This window comes from Pongo pygmaeus, chromosome 13, assembly GCF_028885625.2.
Source record: "Pongo pygmaeus isolate AG05252 chromosome 13, NHGRI_mPonPyg2-v2.0_pri, whole genome shotgun sequence".
Classification (NCBI taxonomy): Eukaryota; Metazoa; Chordata; class Mammalia; order Primates; family Hominidae; genus Pongo; species Pongo pygmaeus.
Window position 1 is genome coordinate 47,724,316 of NC_072386.2, and position 23,214 is coordinate 47,747,529.

A 23,214-nucleotide genomic window follows, 5' to 3' on the forward strand; every position below is an offset into this window, starting at 1 on the left:
GTTGTCACTAGAATGTTTACAGGTAGCACTGCTATAAAGGTTTTATTTAAAAATATTTGAAATAAAATCAGCCCTACTTGGAATACACTGGTCTTTCTTAACTGAAGATTCTTATAAACTGCAGAACATTACTGTTGGAAAACTATGAATATCCCTCACATAGTATATATAGCAAATTAACTTTCTCTTCAAAATATTCCCTTATAACTTTATTAACAATGACCTCAAATCTTTTGCAGCATTACATCACTGGATATAAAAAAGGGAACCTGACTTGAAGTGGAAAAAGGAACAGATGGCAAAGTGTGTTCTACACACATATAGAAGGGTTTTTTTTTTCTTTTCTTTCTTTCTTATTTTTTTTTTTTTAAACCAGAGAAGCTGCTTCTCCTTTTAATCCAGTTCAGTGTGTTCTAAAGAAGCTACTATTTCTGAAAGTATTGAAGATGCAGGGCCAGTTTCTAAGTATGGACCCACAAGAAGCAGGAAAATAATGATGTATGTTAAATGTCTGTCCTGGAAAAATGAGGAGGCTGCACTAGATGATTGCAGGGATCCCTTCCAGCCTGAACACTCCATGCCTCCTTTTTCCGCAAACGCCACATTGAAGTGGTATCAGTGTCTGCTTTAGCTGCCAATTGACATCACTGCTTTTTCTCTCTAATGCTCTGCTTTTCTCATTTCTTTTATGCCACTTACATTTTAAACATCTCCATCTTTTTTCTCAAACCTCATCTTTATCCAGTTCAAGGACTGCAGCTCTCTTTTGCTCTTGAACTAACCGAGTGTCGGGGCTCCTCCGTAATCACTCAAATACCTAGTAATTCCAGGCATCCTAATCCTGCATAATCGGCCTACCAGCACCTTTCTGCTCTTTCTGCTTGCTGAACTTGACTCTGTTAAAAATCAGATATCTTCGGGGAGTTTACCATTTAAGTTACTGTGAATTGTTAGCATTTTAGTGAAAGAAACACTTGATAATAGGATTTGTTTTGGGGAAGGGTGGGAGTTGATGGTCAACATTAGTTTTCTGGGTTGATAAGGAGCTAAGAGGATTAAATATATGAATGAAAAGTTATAGGAAACTACTTTCTTTGCCTTACATGCTAAGGTCATAAATCCTACCTCCTCGAAGACTTTTTTTCCCCCAGCAGTTTCTAGAGTGGTTTTAGAGTATTAATAAAATTAGCAGTAAAAAAATATGTGAATCTATCACTGGAAGAGTAGGGATTAAAGATATGTAATAAAACTGGAAACCAAAATGAATCAGTGAATATAAAGACCAGTAGACAGCTGGAATGAATCCAGATAGCAATGGTCAGAAGCACAGGTCAAAGATCATATAAGAAGCCAGTACCCAGGGTTTACACCGAAATTGAAGATCACCATGAAATCATGGGTGTAAACAATATAAGGGGTCAGTAAGCAGACCTGAAGTACTGGGGGCTAGTGACTCTTGAGTACTTATTGACCAGAGAACTGAAACAGAGATTGGAAGTAACAATTTAAGAAGAAAAGTTTAGCAAGGCAGAACAAGGAGTACAAAGGACATGAGGGCTGAGGTTAAGGTAAGCAATAAAGCAATGCAGAAGATCAAGGAACTAGTCCCTGCTAGATGCTGGAAAACCAGGCAATAAAAATGTGGCAAATATCTGTCTCACATAGGAAACCTTGTATATGTTTTCTGCTTTGCAGCAAGAAATAGATGGCTGGATTCAAGAGCAGAGCTAGCATATAACTCAGAGACAGCTAATGCTTAGTTAGGAAACTGGAAAGTTCACTCTGTTATAATGGGAACTATCAGAAATGAGGATTATTTGGTAATCCTGTTGGAAAGACAGGAAAACAAATAGAATAAGGTGGGTAGTGAGAGGAGCTAATATTTCTGTGCTAGGCTTTTTACCTCTATTAGCCCATTTAACCATGCTTGCACCAATTTTGAGAAGTTAGTAGTTGTCTTTGGTAGATGAAATAATTATGTCTGAGTCAAATTAAATGAATTGCCTATGGTCGCCCACCTGATTTTTCAAGGAAGTAAACAAACTAACACTGTGAGAATAAAACTTAATTTCCCAGTGTTATCCTATTTACAGTGATGTGCCATATGAAAAAATGAAATTTCAATGTTTTCATAGTTAGAGTCAACACAAATTTTGGCAGGGGTATAAATGTTGGAGACATAGAGGTGGGAAAAAGAAGTATGTGGGCAGTGTTGAAACAAAAGTTGAGGGATGCTAAATTGCAAACACAAGGAAGATGTTTTCCTTGGCTACATTTTGTAGAGCCTGATTTGCTCTTCAGAATTTTATTTATTCAAACTAATAAAATGAAATAAATAATTGTAACATATATCTAACAATCAATATGTGTTCAGCAAATGCCAGATATGCTAAAATATCTACAGGCATTATCTCACACACACACACACACACACACACACATGCACACACACACACGGTTAGTTGATATTATTATCTTCATTTTACCGATGAGAAAACTAAAATACAGATAGATTAGGACACAATCCTAGATCAACATATTTATTAAAGGTTTGGAGCAGAGATTTGCACACCAGTGCCACTCCTTCATATCATAGTCTTCAGACATTGTAATTTTATGTTCACAAAATAATAATTTTAACTTACATATGCTATAGGTGGAAATATTCAAACTATAGGTGAGCTGACTCTTAAAAATCATTCTTTGTCATACAAGATAGAAAAAGATGTTCATGTAGTAAAACACTCATGGGAACAAAATGTCCTTGGCATTTAAAATTGAATATATAATTTCCATGCATATTTGATCTACTTATTATCAATAAAATATTTCAGTTTGGATGTCTGTAATTGTTGTTCACTGAGTGTGCAAAACACATTTTTATATGACAGGTGTAGTGATGTTTTGAGACTAGCTCAGTTTTCGTGGTATTTCCATTTTTAAACAAGGAAGGCATTTGGCTAAACGAACTTGTCTTCACTATAGAAATATTATCCAGAGTAACAGCATATACTTGTGAATCTTTATTAATTGAATGAGGAATATTAATTGCTCTCTGAGTGCAATCATCCATCTTATCATTTCAAGTAAGTGGTCCATGTTTAATTGAATGTATTTTTCTCTAAAACAAACCATTGCATAGTTGCAAGTAAATAACATCTATATTTAAATATGCCTTGTTTTCTGAGAAACATTGAAGCATCCGAGGCAACTTCCGATATACTTTCATATTTTTCATTCTGTTTTTCAGACTGTCATGTGCCTAGAAAAATCAATGTAGGGAATTCTGAAAAATAATTTTTTAAAGGTGAAAAAAGATTACAGGATTACTTTTGGTTTTAAACGTCCATATTTTTCTAAATCCCTGAAACAACTTTGAATATTGTGGCTATAATTTAAGTTTCTCAAATTCCTCAGTGAACTATAATAAATTTTTCTAAGATAAAATGTTAGAAGTTCAAAGATGCAGTTGTGTTTTACCCAGGGAAATCTTAAAACTTTTATGGATAACTGAGAAAATAATTAGATAAAACAGAATATAATATTGAAATTATCTCTAATGCTTTGTACTTTTGTGTGTTTATCCATTGTCACTAATGAAGTCATCTGGAAAAGCCACTTAATGATGATTTGTTAGTAATGTGTGCAAATTAGTTGATCATTAGCAAATCCAGCTGCTAGAATATTTTTGTATATCAAATTAAAGGAAGGTATTATTTTGTAGCTTATCATGCCTCATATTTTCTAGTTTAACAATAAGTATTAAAAATGCCATCTTTCTTGGATTTAGAAACAAAAAGGACCATTGATAGATTTATATTTAGTTTTAATTGACGATTTTCCCCAATATTATAGAAAATTGAGAACATCATGAGGTATCATACAATTGTGATTCTTAACACAGAATAAATACAGCTAGCTCCCTTTAAAATCATTTGATGAAAATAAGTGTTTCTGATACAACAGCACAGACTAGTGGCAAAGCATTTGTAGCAAATGTTTGCTTTGTTATGAGATATGTTGTCTGAGGTAGTCATCTGTATATATTACGAAATTATATCAAATAAGCTATGTATTTAAAATAGGAATGATTATCATACAATATAGTTTTGTGGATCTTAAGAGTATATTAGCTAAATGTATTTTATTCATTCTGTTTTACATTTACTCCAAATAACCTAGAAATTATTCTCAAAATGATAGCTGAAAAATATACACATAAAGGCAGATAGTGAATACAAAAAAAATCTTATTGTTTAGATAGATACTTCTGAGGTCACATTTGTTGTTTTAAAGTTGCAGTATAAACAATCCTTGATAAGCAAGGCTATTTTTCATTCAGATTAAGTACAGATATAGAAAATACTGTAGCCACTTTATACACATGCTAATTTGCTTGTCCCAAGACTTTCAATCTGTATGAATTCAATTCTATGTCACTCTTCTAATATTTAAACATTATTTTCCCATTTTAAGTGTTTTGCTAATTGTTAAAATGTTTTTCCAAAAAAAATTTTTTTTTATTTAAGAAACTTCTCAACAAATTTGCCTGTTAATAAAGGGATACTACTCTGGCCAAAGAAAAGTTAAAATGGATATTTTCTGAACTGTCTCCTAATAATTCAAATTTAAAAACAGGATGAGCAAATTAGTTCATAGGTGATTACCAGACCTCATTTTGACCTCTGAATCTTGAATAAATGTTCTTTCCCAAAATACATAGTGAGCAATTTCTGCATTGATTATGCATGCCATCTGGAACAGCAGAGAGAGTAGCCTCTATATTCTGCAATATGCAAGAGATTCTGGAACTGTAATTATTAGTTGACTCACATTGAAATGACTCATAAACTGATAGTAAAAGGGAGAGATAATATTGAATGGTCCCAAAATGTCAGTGTAATGGATACTAAGCCCATGATAACTAAAATCATGTCTATTCCGATGAAGTTGCAAAGTCTATCCTATAGCTTCTGAAGGTTTGTGTTGCTCTATGATTATAATAATAATAATTTTAATTTGGGTTCCAGTCTCAGCTCTATTACTTACTCTCTCTGAAAACTTCAGAAAATTTCCCAGCCTCCCTGAGCTTTAATTTCTTAGTCTGTGTATTGTGTATGATATTAATGATCTAATACGGTTCTAGCGACAGTTAAGTGAGATAATGTTTGAGAACACTGAGAAATGAAAAATGAGAGCAAATTATTTGATAATTCTCAAATCTAGATTCTCTGTATTTGTGGCTACTTTGTTTGTACATTTGTTCAGATAGCAATGATTTTAACACCTCTGTTTGTTCTCTTTTTATGAAGAAATATAACTATCAACTAAGTCTGATCCCATTTTTACATCTGAAAACATATTATCCTGGGGTATAGAGCCAGCACAATACATTAGAACAAAGACTTCATCGCTCAACAATTTTTAAATATAAAGAAAAATTTAGTAGCATAATTTATATCCTCTAAATTTAATGATAATCTATTATGTCCTCTGTATTATTCAATCACAAAGTATTATTTTAGAGAAAAACTCATAGACCTTATTCTCTTACTCCTGTTAAAAATACTCACAAACACAATTATAGGGAGACTATCCATTCCACACATTCACAGTTCCAGTGAATTATAGATGTTTTCAACAGTAGATAGCCAGGGTGTTGAACAAGAAACAAGTTCCCCTGGTATCTTTCATGATGTTCCTGAGACGGACCTCCTCTCTCTCATGTTAGACCCTCTACAAAGGGAACCTGAGGGGTCTAAATATTTGTTACAAATTCTGAGCTTTTGTCTCTGTGTTACAAATAATAAAAAAATAGCCGGTAATCAAAATAGAAGAGTTAATATAAATCACTATTATCACAGCTTATGATCAAAATACTTGTTTTGGAACTGCAAGTCATTGTGTACACTCACTAATTTGGATATTTATCTTGCTAGAGATAAAATAGACTTTGGAATTTTGCAGCTGTGTGCAGGTAGACCCTACATGAAATAATCAAGGGATGTTTCTGCAGCACCAGTGGCTTCATACTTACCTAGAATGTCTCCTTGGAAACATCATATTTCTTCTTGTTTCTTTATATCATTTTGATCTTTAGGTGTGAACCATCATCTCACCTTTTATGCATCATAAACCACTCTGAATTGTGGACCTAAACTATGAAACATCTTAGAAAAGTATACATATGCACCTCACACAAAATTTTACAGACTTTTTTAGAAGACTCATAGGAACTCCAGATTAACCTCTGAATCCCATAGAGTTTCACTGAGAGAAGGCAAATATTTCTAAGCTATAGGATTTTACTCTTTTACCAGGAGTAATAGCCAGTCTTTGTTTTCTGCAATACTCCCCATGGATAAATCATCACATTGAAAGAGAGGGCTTTATGGTTGGAATATGAAATTTGCTTTCTTTCTCAAGCATCTTTCTGATCTCTAAGTAAAGCAATGGATGTGCTACCTATCAAACCCATGTGATTTTATTCACTTTGATTATTTAACAACTAATATGATACTAGTTTTACATATAAATTGCAGGTTTTATAAAAACTGATGCCTAAGTGTATCAGATAGGCAATATCAAATTTGTATTTTTAATTCACAACCAGAAAACATTTTATTTTCTATAGCTTTTTGTCTTTAGAGCTTTATTATGTCCTAGAGATTACCTGCTCTTACTGCCCTCTGTTGTGTAGATGAGAACTTTAATTCAGAAATATCCAATGAATGACCACATTTGATTTGTGTTAGAACTCAGATTAGAACTCAAGTATTCTCAGTTAAAATTCAGTATTCTTTCTTTACTGATCTCTTAGATTAAACTCTTCAACTGTTTACATGTTATAGGGATTCAAAGACTTTTTCACAGATACATTCATATTAGGTAAAGAAATAATCTCCTGGAAATTTTCTTTCCATTTGCAATAAATTATTGTCAAGATTTTTAAAATTCTGGATAATTACTTGTCATTTAGATTTATTTGAATGAGGTCTGGTGGGGAGAAGGACAGTGTATGCTAGTGTTGATGCCAAGCTACACCTACCAATGTAGCCTTCAGTCTTTCTATTTGCATCTCCCTTATCTGGTGGTCCTCCAATTTTCTCAGTTCTTTGTATTTTACCTTCCACAATCAGCATCATCTCTGTCAGTTTCTTCACCAACACTAATGTGTTAGTAGTCCTGCTAGTAGCTCTGCTTGCTACCTTTCCTGAGGGTAACTGCATCTTAATAAGGATCCCAGCATATGGCAATAGTCTAAAAGTGCTGAGGGTGGAATTCTACCCTAGAGCAGGGCTAGCAGCATTCTGGGTTCTCAGGAAATGGTCTGGACAGATAGGTTTCTTTTCTGCAGTTTTGTAGAGCTACCTTTGTGTAAGTTGGCAATCTATGGTGCTTTCATAGATTGCATTTAATAGATTAATCTACCTTGAGGATTCATCTCTGAGTCTTCTATCTCCACATGCTTCTTTATGCTGATTCCTCAGAACTGCATAATAGTACGGCAGAAATGGAACAAATTTTAAATTACACATAGAGAAATGACCCCTGTGGCAGCTGAACAGGTGAAAAGGGGGTTAAATTTGCTCTTATCTTTTATATGCCTACAGGGCCTTATTTGCTGGTGTTTAAATCTCTGGAAAAAAGCAGTCGAAAGTTTTAGCATTTTGCTACCTCTGCTACTGTGTTCCCACAGGGGCAGTGCCCTATTTCTTAACATTATTCATTGTCGTTCTGCTTCCAAACAGCAATACTTCTGAGGATGATTGTGTAGTACTGCAGATGCTGCTTTACTTCAGCTAGGAATACATTCCAGAAATTCTGTCACTGAAGATGTGCTTCTAAGGAGGATGTTATTTTGCCATGAGCAGATGAGATCATTTGTTATATTTAGGATTCACAGGGAAGGCAACTCCTAATGGGTTACAGCATAGATCTAAAGTTTATATCTTATTGAAGTTACATGAACTTTAAGAAATGAATTTCTTCTTTTTCCAAAGTAATATGATTTTGTAAAAGTGCTTAATCATTTTCTGTATATGATTGTGCAAAGAAAATTATAATTTCAGTAAAATTAAATAAGTTAGTGACATTTTCATAATATTGATGCCTAGACTGATGAGATTTTTTTATGTTTCTTGCTCATATTACACTTTGTTTAATGAATCTAGTAAAGCATCTAATATAACAAGGCAATTGAAGGACTTTGCACCTTCTCCATTCCTTGATTTTATACAGTAGAAAATAAAAAATTTGAAATAGTTACTCTAAAACATAATATGCTTATTTCAGTAGTCCTATCTTATTTTAGGTCCTTAAAAAGTGGGTTATTTACCTACTCAGAAAACCACTTTCTGTAAATAAGATCTAAAAGTCTGTTTCTTTCTAGGCCTTATCTTCATAGAAATCAGTTCCACTGAATTTCACATTTCTATTTATTTTCTTTCTAGCACATTCAAAATAAAAATTGAAACCTCTTCAAGGATATAGTCAGTCTTTCACATAATTTCAAACTACCTCAAGATACAACTACACATGTCTTAAATGACAAATTTTTGTGTGGGCATGAGAAAACAAAATATCATTTACAATAGTTATATTTAAAAGCTGTTTTCTTTCACTACTGCATAATGTGCTTTTGTGAGTTGTTTAAATATATTTTTCTTTTAGAGAAAGCATGTGCTTTTATGAAAAATTATGTTTTTACATTCTTGTTTTTCAAAAACAGTGAAATACATTTACTTTAAGCAAATGAAAAACATTTAAAAATGTATCACTCTTCAAAACAACAAATAGAAATTGTGAAAGAAAAACAATCTCGCCCACATTACAGTAAATTTGGTTAGCAAGAGGGTGGAGTTGCCCAATAATAGCTCTTAAGCAGATTATCTAATTTTCAAATAGCACATATTGCACTTTGTGTGAAACTGAGATGGAAGAACACATTTCAATTTGATTAAGTACCTTTAAAAGTGAGGTTTATCAGTGCTCAATTTAATTTTGCATTTAATACATTTTTACTAGCTTCTTTCATTTTTTTCTCTCTCATTTTTAAAATAATCTTTTCTTGCTATGGAAGAAAATGTTTAAGCCATTTTAGCCTATGACCGCTGATTTAGGAAGAAGTTAACTATGGGAGTTCCATAAACAAGTCTGCAGAAACTGAATATAGCCTCTGGTTGCTAAGTAGCTTGCTGCTGATTTTCCCTACATAGCTGGATAGTCTGTTATAAGGATCACTAATGTTTATTTGGAAGAACAAGGGTGAATAAGTAGTGATTGCATCCCACACTCAGGGTAGTGGCAATTAGGTTGTAGTAATTTGGCTGCCTGTATAATTGGAATTCTCAGTATGTAGTTTGGGCAGAGGCACATCTGCTCCTCGGACCCCTTATTAGGTGTATCTAAAACGTTTTGAACAATTGTTGAAAGTGCTGGATGGCTATCCATTTATTCAAAGCTACATCCAGCATGCATTAAAACTGTCAGTGTTCCTAATTCAATAACATCAAACGACAACAAAATGGGAAGACTTTTGGGTTCTCTGGTCAACAGTGCATTCATTTTTATGAATCCATTTAACCAAAAAAAGCTTGCTTACCTCACTTCTTTCTCTAATTTGAGCTTATTTTTCTAGATAGAGTTTTACCTACCAAACACTGATTTTGCTGCTGTCTTTCACTATTTTCATTCCAGTCCTATCCTCACTTTGCAGCAAAGCCATGCATTACTGAAAACAATGTGCATGCCTTTGATATTCTGACTGCTATGCACTTGAACTAAAGGCAATTTAGGAGAATGGCATTTAAGCTTCTGAATATTTTCCTTAGAAATTAGAATAATTAAAATTGTGAAGCTCAAATTTTAAATCACAGATGTCTCATATTCTTTGTTTGCCAAACAGACATAATATTATTTTATTGATTGTTTTCATCTTTAAATTTTGTCCTCTCTATGATTCACATGATGATACCAAAGCAGTCGTATCCAATTTGATAAATATATCTCAATCAGAAGGAGTTAAAGCAGAATAAAAAAATAGTCTTAGAATTCATGTAGTACAATCATACCCCTTTGTTTTTTTTCCCCCCAGAAAAGAAAACTGAGGGCCGTACTTAGTGACTTTCCTTAGAACACAGATAGCTAGGACATTTTAACCCAGGAGTTTTAGTTCATAAGCTAAGTGTCCTTTATATAAGGAAAATGTTTTTCAGGTGGAAATTAAAATGTGTTTGAATACATAATAGTAATCTAGCTTACTTGTGTAACTGTCCCCATTTTAATTGCAACTTCTATTGTATATATGTAAACATACATGGGATAATAGAGATTTATATACCTTACATTTTGGTCGGGAAAATTCATATAGGTCCTTTTTTCTCAAAACTTTATTTTGACATAGCATTCAAATAATTGGCTATAGGGACATGGACAATTAGGATTTTTCAGTCTTCACCTGACAAATAAATTATGGTCTTTCTTTGTATTCATTTTCTGTTGATTCAAATAAAAGTTTTAAATTGTCACAGTAGAAATAGGATGATCACTTTTATTTCATAATTTTTGTAGATGATTTCAAGTTTTTGGGAATTCAATTATATTTTTGATGATTTGAATTTAATTCTATAGGAAATTGAGTTATAGGGATAGGAAGAGTTTTGTGAACAACAAGCCTACGTACATGCCTATATACCTTTTTTATGTAGCCAATTAAAAACTAAGATGGCATTTAGGGTACCTTTTTTCATAGTCATACATTTTTGTACCTAGACTCATTGTAAGCAACAAAAGAATAAAGTGTTTGGAATCAAGGTCAGAGATTAAAGTTTATCGTCAGTGTTAGAGGCTAGTGTAAAGGGCAATGATTGTTAAAACAATCTTGGAGAGAAGTGAAGATCTAAACCAAGGTCAGGGCCATAGGGATTGAGGGGAGGGAATAGATACAATAATAATACAACATTTTATACCCATAATCTAGAGAACTAAGTGATTACAGTTCTCTGAGAATAGATGAATAAAAGAAAAATATAAAGTGAGTCCAAATTATCTGATTTGTGCAAGTGGGCAAATATTTTCAAGGTGTAATACTGAAGTGTGCAGGCAGTCTGTTCAGGTCCCAACTCTAATAATTATTAGCTGTGTGAATTCAGGCAAGTAACTTTATCTCTTTGAGGATCAGTTCTGTGATTTTCAAAATGGTGATAATATTAGTATCTCCAATATGAGGTTGTGGAGTAACTACATAAGATATCGGAAGTGTAAGATACATTATAAGTGCTTAATGCATGTTATCTATTGTTATTATTCACTGAGATAGAGAACACAAAATCAGATTAATAGAATAAAGGTAATTGGATATTTTCACAAGTTGAATCAAAGGTGTCTTTGGGATATTCATGTAAAAATGTCCAATTTGGGGGCTATATATTTGGGATTTATCAGTAATAGGTTATTATTCAAGCCATGGCTTTGTATTAGGCCATCATGAGAGATGTTATAGAATGATAAGGGCAAAATGTTAAAGATGAAGTCCTGAGAAGAAATATCATGAGATATACAAGGTCAATAATTAAGAAGGAATAAGTAGAGTTACAGGAAGAAAACAAGAGAAAAGTAGCATCATGGAAATCAGGAGATAAGTTGTAAAATGGTACTCATGTTCAGTAGAACCAAGTATTAGATGTGACAGATAAAATAAATTCAACTCTGCATTTGGAATTAACAATATGAAGGTCATTGGCAATTTCAGACATATCAATGTCTGTAGATAGACTCTCATATACAAGGTGTGATGAAAGGTTTGGAAATAGAGGTAGTGAAATTAAACTACTTTTTGAGAGAACATGACTGAAAAGAAAATGAAGAACATAATAACTATGTAGGATGCAAAGCCTGTAAGAGCTTTGTTTGTTTCATTTTTCTTTCTCATTTAAGATGAGATATTTGAGCTCTCTTCAAAGCTACCTTCAATGGAATTATTTTCTAGATATTAAAGTTGCAGATTAACAAAACATCTTTTTGCATGTAAGATAAATGACACCTTTTCCAAGAAAACGAAGGTTGATCCTCTCTCAAATATTACTAGTCAATTCCAATGGAGAACTTATCTTGGTTAAACCACCCCTTAACTGTAAAGTGAATGTGTCAGTTTCTGAATTAGCTTGTTTTTTTTTCACTGCTATAAAGAAATACTCAAGACTGGGTAATTTATAAATAAAAGAGGTTTAATTAGTTTCCATTTCCACAATATACTGAAGCATGGCTGGGGAGTCCTCAGGGAGCTTTTACTCATGGCAGAAGGTGAAGCTGGAGCAGGCATCTTCATATGGCCGGAACAGGAGGAAGGCCGCGGAGAGGTGCTGTACACTTTTAAACAACCAGATCTCATTGTTACTCACTCATGCTGCAACACCACCAAGGGGGTTGGTGTTAAAACATTAGAAACTGCCCCCCATGGTACAATCACCTCCCACCAGGCCCCACCTCCAACATTGAGGATTATGATTTGATATGAGATTTGGGTGGGGACAAAGATCCAAGCCATATCAGTTTTCTATTTTAAATATTATTTTGTGGTGCATGGTGCTGTAATCCCAGCACTTTGGGAGGCTGAGGCAGAAGGACTGCTTGAGTCCAGGAGTTCAAGACCATTCTGGGCAACATAGTGAATCTCTGTATCTTCAAAACAAAACATTAAAAAATTAGCTAGGCATGGTGGCACATGCCTGTAGTCCCAGCTACTTCAAGGAGACTGGGGTGGTAGGATCACTTAAGCCTGGGAGATTGAAGTTGCAGTAAACCATGATCGTGCCACTGCACTCACCTTGAGCAACAGAGTGAAGCACTATCTAAAAAAATAAAATAAATAAATAATAAAAATTTGTCTCAGGCCTGTAATCCCAGCACTTTGGGAGGCCAAGGAGGGAAGATCACAAGGTCAAGAGATCGAGACCATCCTGGCCAACATGATGAAACCCTGTCTCTACTAAAAATACAAAAACTAGTGTGGTGTGGTGGCACGTGCCTGTAATCCCAGCTTCTTGGGAGGCTGAGGTAGGAGAATCACTTGAACCCAGGAGGCGGAGGTTGTAGTGAGCCGAGATCGCAGCACTGCACTCCAGCCTGGTGACAGAACCAGACTCCATTTCAAAAATGTAATAAAATGAAATAAAATTAAAAAAAGTATTTGTGCTGTTTGTGGAATCCTGGCAAAATTGTGTTTGTGTGTGTGTGTGTGCATAAGTGTGTGTGTGTGCCTTGCTGCTATTTGATTTGATATCTAAGTGATCAGTTTTCATTTTGTGGTGGGCTATGATCTGAGTATGATGCTTAAATGCTGATAAACTTGATGCTTAATAAGCAAATGGGCTTTAGAATGTTTATCCAGGCTTAACAGGGAAATACATCAGGGAATTAAGCATGTGGGTAACACATTGATGATCATTTACCTGTCAACAATCTACCATATGTATGTCTTAGATGTCAAGGGGAAAGGGATTAAAATAGGCCTGAGAAAGCAGAGATTCTACTAGTGTATGTAGACTCTCAGTCCTAACCTGTTCTGACTTTTATTAAAATAATTATTAAATTTGTATCTTTCTTTGAAATACCTAATAATGCATTTATTTGGGAGATATGCAGTATAAGTATCAGTGGGTATACTGCCAAATACCAATGTTGAATATCCAAGAGTGAAGTTTATTTTAGACCTACAGACCAGTGGGGATCTGAAATGATCATTGGTCAGGTATGTTCCACCCCATGATTTAGACACTCACCTATTTCCTCCTAAGTTTTAAACACAAACAAATGAAGATACAGATTTTCCACTTCCTGAACAAGGGCCAAAGTTAGTTGTCAGAAGCATGCTGTCTTGCTGGTATTTACTCACTTATCTTTTCATGCCTATTTTTTTTTAATGAAGTAAGCTTTTATTATTAAGCAGGAAACCACTAAAAGGAATTTCATGAATAAGGAACTCAAGCTATCATATTTCGGCACCATAACATTTGGGATGGGGGAAATGGACTGTAAGATTGGTCTGGAGTTGTTAATTAGCAGGGTGGTGAGACTGAAGGAAGGCTGAAATGATGAGAGTGTGGAGAGGTAGACCAAGGGTCAACCTAGATAGGGAAGTAAGAAGAGCCAGAAATTAAAGACTTAAATGTAAAACCTAAAACTATAAAAAACCCTAGAAGATAACCTAGGCAATACCCTTCAGGACATAGGCATGGGCAAAGATTTCATGACGAAGATGCCAAAAGCAATTGCAACAGAAGTAAAAATCAACGAATGAGATCGAATTAAACTAAAGAGCTTCTGCACAGCAAAAGAAATTATCAACAGATAGACGACTTACAGAATGGGAGAAAATTTTTCAAACTATTCCTGTGACAAAGGTGTAATATCCAGTATCTATAAGGAACATAAACAAATTTACAAGAAAAAAAATACCCCATTAAAAAGTGGGCAAAGGGCACTTCTCAAAAGAAGACCTACATGCGGCCAACAACCATATTGAGAAAAAGCTCATCATTGATCATTAGAGAAATGCAAATTAAAGCCACAATGTGCTACTATCTCACACTAGTCAAAATGGCTATTATTAAAAAATCAAAAATAATACATGCTGGCAAGGTTGTGGAGAAAAAGGAATGCTTATACACTGTTGGTAGTAGTGTAAATTAGTTCAACCACAGTGGAAGACAGTGTGGAGACTACTCAAAGACCTTAAGACAAAAATAAAATCGACCCAGCAATCCTATTACTAGCAATCCTATTACTATATACTCAAAGGAATATGAATTGTTCTATTATAAAGACACATGCACGTGTATGTTCATTGCAGCACTATTCACAATAGCCAAAACATGTAATCAACCTAAATGACCATCAATAATAGACTGCATAAAGAAAATGTGCTACATATATATCATGGAATACTATGCAGCCATGAAAAAGAACAAAATCGTTTCCTGTGCAGGAACTTGGATGCAGCCAGAGACCAGTATCCTTAGAAAAGTAAAGCAGGAACAGAAAGCCAAATACTGCATGTTCTCACTTAGAACTGGGAGCTAAATGATGAGAACACATGGACACAAAGATGGTAATAACATACACTGGGGCCTACTGGAGGGTGGAGGTTGAGAGGAGGGAAAGGATCAGGAAAAATAACTAGTGGGTATTAGGCTTAATACCCCGGTGATGAAATAATATGCACAACAAACGCCTATGACACATGTTTCCCTATGTAACAAACCCGCACATGTACCCCTGAACTTAAAAGTTCTTAAAAAAAAAAAAAAATAGAGCCAGGAGCTCAGACAGAATGCGAGAAGAAGAAAGAGTAAAAGGCAGGAATTTATGTGGTAGAAATGACTTAGCAGAAGGAATAGAGGTTAAATAATCAGAGATTATTGTAAGAAAGAATGTCAGTATGATAAATTTAGTTTTAACTTTATTTGTGAATTGAAGACAATCGTTTGACATTAAAAACGTGGGTTTGTAGTTAATCAACAAATTAGTATCCTACAGCATGAACTTTTATATCAGAGCAAGATTTTTTTTCCATATGAATTTTAGAATAGTTTTTTCTTATTCTGTGAAGAATGACATTAGTAGTGAAATAGGAATAGCATTTAATCTGTAGATTGCTTTGGGCAGTACAGCCATTTTAATGATATTGATTCTTCCAAAAGATTCTGTATATTCTTTAAATATTATAGGCTACAATACTTTACATCAAAGAAATCATATAGACTCTCATTTTAAGGTATCATTTCTTAGCACTAATTTGTTAATTTCATTTATCTACAAGGCAGTTTTTCCTGTTTTCCTTTTTTATCTGATCAATTGACTTAAATGTGACATAATACAATTGCCAGAGAATGTAAATTAAAGCTATCTCTCACTTTTCCTTTCAGGGAAATCTTGAGGAGTTTGATACTTTTCATCCTCCAACTATAAAATAATCTTGTGGAGGGAGGCTGTACATTGGTAAGTCTCACTCCTTCTAATTTTTCTTTTCAATGCTCAATTTAATACAGTCTTTGACTTGGCCGTAAGGTACAACTAGCATGATTCAAAAGATGTCAACATCATTGCTTGACTAATTACAGAATAATTCTTTTTTTAAAAAAATTATAATATGATTTTACTTTTGTTTTTAATTACTCTAGTAATAGGAGTGATATTAAAACTTATAGATATAAAATGAAAATTATGTGCTGGAATGGAAAGTAGTATTTTTAATTTTAAAGTTGTGCTAGTATTACTTAAAGATAATTTTTAGAATATTATATATATTGACACCTTGGCTCACAAGCAATTGTTGAGTGAGGATCCATGAAGGGATCTGAAGATATGATTTTTAAAAAGCTAATACACTATACTTATTATATATAAATTTTATGCCATAAAGTCAAATATGTAGCTATTATGTTTCAATGCATTGTTTCTCTCTTACCAGTATATAGCATTAGTACTTCTTGGTATCATGTTTCTCAGCAACACTCCTCCCCATTTGCCAACTCTCTCTCTCTCTCTCTCTCTCTCTCTCTCTCTCTCTCTCTCATAAATATTTTAAGGGGCATGTAAGTGTGTGTGTGTATGAATGTGTTTCTGTACGTGTACCTACAGAAACACACTCATACACACACACACTTACATGCCCCTTAAAATATTTATCGCATCCAGGTCGCCATTAGTTAATTTCAACTTTCCCAATTCGTGTAAACTACAGACTCAGCAGCACTTCTCATGCCCTCACTTTCTGATTAGTGGAGGTTTGGGTGGAATACTTCATCAGTTAAAAATACTCAGTCTGCACTCAAGTTCATATACATTGCTATAAAATCATGTAAATTTACTGCTATCTTTATAGATAAATAATAGTAAAAAAATATAAATTGCATACAGTTGAAATGTAAAAAGATATAACAAAAAAGTCATGTACGGAAATTAATTAGAATAAAATTTTGGGAATCCCAATCGATCCTAAAACTCCTCTGCTTCTCCTGATTTTTATCAATTTCCAGAAGTTCTATTTGACACTAAATGATTCTTCAAAAATACTAATTCTAAGCATTAGATTGAATAGATATACTGCATGTTGCAAGGTAGCAAGTGTGTTTTTACATTTATACATACAAATAAGCTTGTACCTGTGGCTGATATGGAAAAAATTCACTATATCAAGAGTTTGAGGAGACATAGAAGAGTCCCCAGGGATCTTATCTGAATATTCCTGTTCTGGAAAGTTTAGGGAGTGAAAGAATTTCAGGGAGGTAGTTATAGAGAATCAAAGAGCCAAATAATAGGGAAGGATAATTTGTGTCCCATAGAATGTCTCCAAAGATACCTTGGCAAGTTGCCATCTGTTGGCACACATCATTTATGATCACTGTATTGTAGAAACCCTTAGTCATGGATAAGCTTACTCATTTTTTTCTTAGTAATGTCTTTAGTTTTGGGCTACCAGATGTTATACTATGAAGAGAAAAGAGGAAAATTAAATGGCTATAGTAAGAAATCATTTAACCCAAGTTGTTTCTGCATGTGTGAACCACCAATTCTATAAAACAGTTGTTTTTCACAGTGTATCAGATAACTTCCTTTGACTGTTGAGTATTAATCAAGATCTTCCCATTCCTACTCCTTCCAATAGTAGCTCACATTTAATCAACCCTCAGTTCAAATCCAAAACCAGGCAGGTAGAATGTTAAGTGACAAATTCAAGACATTCCAGACTAGGCAGCCTTCATTAAATCTTTAATATGAAAGCATTCCTAATTCCTGATTCCACTTATTTGGGACTTCTCATTCAAAACCTAATACTGCTGAGCCAATTCAAAATCCTTTTAAATTTTCTGTTATCCAGGGGTCAATTCACCATCTCTTGTCTTCAAAAAATATGCATACCTTTCAGAAATACAGATACATTTTGTCTACATCATTCCTTTGATCTACGAATCTAGTAAACTCTATTAAAAAAATAGGTTCTGCTGGCAAAACTCTGTGAATCCCTAAAGATGTATTTGTAGTAGGGACAGAACTAATAGGATATATGTGTATATATATATGGAGTTTATTAAGTATTAATGTACATGATCACAAGGTCCCACAATAGGCTGTCTGCAAGCTTGAGGAGGAGGAGAGCCAGTCCGAGTCTCACAACTGAAGAACTTGGAGTCCAATGTTCCAGGGCAGGAAGCATCCAGCACTGGAGAAAGATGTAGGCTGGGAGGCTAGGACAGTCTAGCCTTTTCACATTTTTCTGCCTGCTTTATATTCACTGGCAGCTAATTAGATGGTGCCCACCAGATTAAGGGTGGGTCTGCCTTCCCCAGCCCACTGACTCAAATGTTAATCTCCTTTGGCAACCCCCACACAGACACACCCAGGATCAATACTTGCATCCTTCAATCCAATCGAGTTGACAGTATTAACCAGTAAAGTATTGATTACGGCGTTTTTCACAGGTCACCCAGCTGTTAGATAATTCACCTAAATTCAAGTATATTTTGGGGATCAATTTCTGCCTAACCAAGTCATAGTGCATATTATTTAGCTAGTCTTAAAAAAAAAATTACTACCTGGCGCTACATTATCTATACTTGGACCCTGGAATTTGTCCATATTTTTCCTCTACAGAAGGACAAGCACAGATAGATTAATCAATTTTGCTCTTTCATTTTGCATTGGGTTTTTTCTGAGCAGTCATTCACTTCACAAAGGTATCTGTGTTATCTACTATCTACCAAACACTTAAATGGGGAAAAGTTAGTTTGCTACTTTCCCAGAACACAATGAAGATTTAAGCAGCTTTGTACTCAAAGTTCAAGGTTGCTTGTGAATAAAATGACAAACCATAGAGTCCGAAGGTGAAGATGAAGCGGGTTGTGAGTATGACAAATTACTTGGTTTTTATCTTCACTAAATAATCCATGGGCAGTGTTCAGGGCACAGGACACCATTGATCAAAACCAAGATTTTCTCAACTGGAATTTTTCTATGGGATAGATTCTCCAGGTGGAATCCAGTCTTTTTCTCACCCATCACCAGGCCCCTCATGTATTTGACCCTTCTTATTTCCCTGAGCCTTTTCTTCTTCCAGGTGTCCCTCCTAGGAGTTAACATTAGTCTAGTCACTCATGTTTCTTCTCTTTTCAGTCTATAGCTTTCATGATAGAGCTCATCTACTCTTGTAGCTTCAAGGGTAATTTCTATCTCGTGACATTCAAATCAATAGGTACTCCTAAGGCCTCATTTCTGAGACACAAATCAACATATCTATTTGATAGCACATCAGCTGCTTACCTTACAATATGTGAAAATTGAATTCATATTATCACAAACCCCTTTTCTTTTGTTTTCTCATTTCTGTGAATTAAAAGGTCATCTACCCAGTTTCCCCAAAAGAAACCTAGAAATATATTTGACTCTTTTCTCACCTTCTCACCTATCTTATCATTTCACTCACAAAACCTTGTCAAACCCATTGTGTTAGTCCAGTTTCATGCTGCTGATAAAGACATACCTGTGACTGGGGCAATTTACAAAAGAAAGAGGTTTAAGAGACTTACAGTGCCACATGTCTGGGGAGGCCTCACAATCCTGGCGGAAGGTGAAAGGCACATCTTATATGGCGGCAGACAGGAGAAGAAAGCTTTTTTCAGGGAAATTCCATTCTTTAAAAAACCATCAGATCTTGTGAGACTTATTTACTATCAGGAGAACAGCACAAAAAAGACCCGCCCCCATGATTAATTACCTCCCACCTGGTCCCTCCCACAATACATGGAAATTCAAGATGAAATTTGAGTGGGGACACAGCCAAACCACATCTTTCTGTCCTTGGCCCCTCCCAAATCTTATGTTCTCATATTTCAAAACCAATCATGTCTTCCTAACAGACCCTCAAAGTCTTAAATCATTTCAGCATTAACTGAAAAGTCCACAGTCCAAAGTCTCATCTGAGACAAGGCGAGTTCCTTCTGCCTATGAGCCTGTAAAGTCAAAAGCAAATTAGTTACTTCCTAGATACAATAGGGATACAGGCACTGGGGAAATACAGCCGTTCCAAATGGGAGACATTGACCAAAACAAAGGGGCTACAGGCCCCATGCAAATCCAAAATCCAGCAGGGCAGTCAAATCTTAAAGCTCCAAAATGATCTCCTTTGACTCCATGTCTCACATCCTGGTCATGCTGATGGAAAAGATGGGTTCCCATGGCTGCCCCTGTGGCTTTGCAGGGTATAGCCTCCCTCCCAGCTGCTTTCACAAGCTGGCATTGAGTGTCTTTGGCTTTTCCAAGTGCACAGTATAAGGTGTCAGTGGATCTACCATTCTGGGGTCTGGAGGATGGTGGCTCTCTTCTCACAGCTCCACTAGGCAGCACCCCAGTGGGGACTCTGTATGGGGGCTCCAACCCCATGTTTCCCTTCCATACTGCCCTAGCAGAGGTTCTCCATGAGCACCCCATCCCTGCAGCAAACTTCTTCCTGGACATCCACGTATTTCCGTACATCCTCTGAAATCTAGGCAGAGGTTCCCAAACTCCAGTTCTTGACTTCTGTGTAGTCACAGGCTCAACACCACATGGAAGCTGCCAAGACTTGGGGCTTGCACCCTCTGAAGCCATGGCCTGAGATCTATGTTGGCCCCTTTCAGCCACAACTGGAGCGGCTGGGACACAGGGCACCAAGTCCCTAGGCTGCACACAGCCCAGGGACCCTGGGCCCCACCCTGCCATCTCCTAGGCTTCTGGGCCTGTGGTGGCAGGGGTTGCTGTGAAGACCTCTGACATGCCCTGGAGACATTTTCCTCATTGTCTTGGTGATTAGAATTTGAATCCTCATTACTTATGCAAATGTCTGCAGCTGACTTGAATTTCTCCTCAGAAAATGGGATTTTCTTTTATGCTTTGCTTTCCTTATAAAACTGAATGCCTTTAACAGGACCCAAGTCACCTCTTGAATGCTTTACTGCTTAGAAGTTTCTTCCACCAGATAGCCTAAATAATCCCCCTCAAGTTCAAAGTTCCACAAATATCTAGGGCATGGACAAAATGCTACCAGTCTCTTTGGTAAGAAATAGCAAAAGTCACCTTTGCTCAAGTTCCCAGCAAGTCCCTCATCTCCATCTGAGACCACCTCAGTCTGGATTTCATTATCCATATCATTATCAGCATTTTGGTCAAAGCCATGCAACAAGTCTCTAGGGAGTTCCAAACTTTCCTACATTTTCTTGTCTTCTTCTGAGCCCTCCAAACTGTTGCAACCTCTGCCTGTTACACAGTTCTAAAGTCAGTTCCACATTTTTGGGTATCTTTTCAGCAGCGCCCCACTCTACTGATACCAATTTACTCTATTAGTCCATTGTCACACTGGTGATAAAGACATCCCCAAGACTGAGCAATTTACAAAAGAAAAAGGTTTAATAGACTCACAGTTCCACACGGCTGGGGAGGCCTCACAGTCATGGCAGAAGGTGAAATGCATGTCTCACATGGCAGCAGACAAGCGAAGAGAGCTTGTGAAGGGAAACTTCATTTTTTAAAAACCGTCAGATCTTCTGAGACTTATTCACAATCATAAGAACAGCATGAGAAAGACCTGCCCTCATGATTCATTTACCGCCCACCAGGTCCTGCCCACAACACATGGGAATTCAAGATGAGATTTGCATGGGGACAAAGACAAACCATATGACCCATCAATGGACAGGTGGGAAATATTACAGGAATAAGAAAAATTTAATCCAATATATTTTTAAGCCATGTTTAAAATTCATCAGTGGAAACAAAATCCATTAGGAAAAACAAAATAATCACCCTCATCTAAAGGAGAAAAAAGCAATTCATATTAAAGTAAGAGGTAATGCTGTTATATTTTACTATTTAGTTCAATGCCTTTTACTGGAAACTTCGATCTGTATGATTTTATTTCATTAATACTTCAGTAGTTTCTATTACATATATGTGCATACGTATTTATATAAATATTTTTAGAAAAAATGTATTTTTTGCCATAACCATGACAAGTTCAATGCTCAAAATTTTTCAATAGGCAGTATCAAGGAGAATAACCTTATGTGCCATATATTGTTATAACAAATGCTTCCACATATATTGACTGAACATGTATATTCTTTTCTGATCCTTTTATATTTTATAATACACGTGACATGCTTACACTTGACCAAATATTAATCATGTTTTGGCACTTTTGTACAGAAACTTAGCAGACCCAAAATACTGTTGGAAGGAGGTACCTATGTATCTCTCCATGATAGTGGGCCATGTTTGTGAGCTAGGGAATCTTTGTTTCCCTGACAGTTTGGAAAAGGTCAAATTCTATCTACCTCTCTTTCCCCCCAGCTTTATTGCCTGTGCTTTTATCTCAAACAACTATTTTTAACAACATGATGATAAGTTCCCATTCATTCACTGAACATATATTTTAATTACTGGAAGAGGGAATTTTGGTTACCTACAGATATATGATATAATATAATCATTCACATTATATTTCACTTTCTATTTATTTATAGCAGACATTTCCCCCCAAGTGTAAGATTTTCAGGAATCTGACTCTAATTCCTATCAATGGCCAGAGTGAACTGAATTAATAGAAGGAATTACCCCTTTTTATTTATTTTACCAAGGCCAAGTCTCTAGAGAAATGCTTTATTATTGCAGACAATACATTCTCTGGTTTGCTGGCTGGCTTTAATGGGATGTTAAAATCGATTGGAGCTATTTCTCTGTCACCTGAGAAGCACTGTAGGTTTAGTGGTGTGTTGCAATTTTATATCCTTCTCACGTCTTTTTTTTTTTTTTTTCTTAAGACACACACTAAACCAAGTGTCTTACTTGCTTGTGAGACTGCAACTTCCTTTTTCTGAGGAAATAATTCTTGTAAATGTATAACATACGTGGAATCCAGTCCCCACCGTGATGGTTGTGTCAAAGTCATGATACATAATATTGTCTATTGTGAAAACTACACTGAAATTGTGGGGAGGTTCAGATTTTGCTGTTTACAATTACTGACAGTGCTCCTCTATTGAGAAAACAATTCCCCCTTGTGATGGCAGGTTTATTATTGTAACTGTACTGTGACTGCTCCAAAGGATGAGCACAAACTATGGGCTAAGATAAACAAAAATGATTTTTTGTCTATCATTGTCTTTTTTGATTCACTCTATT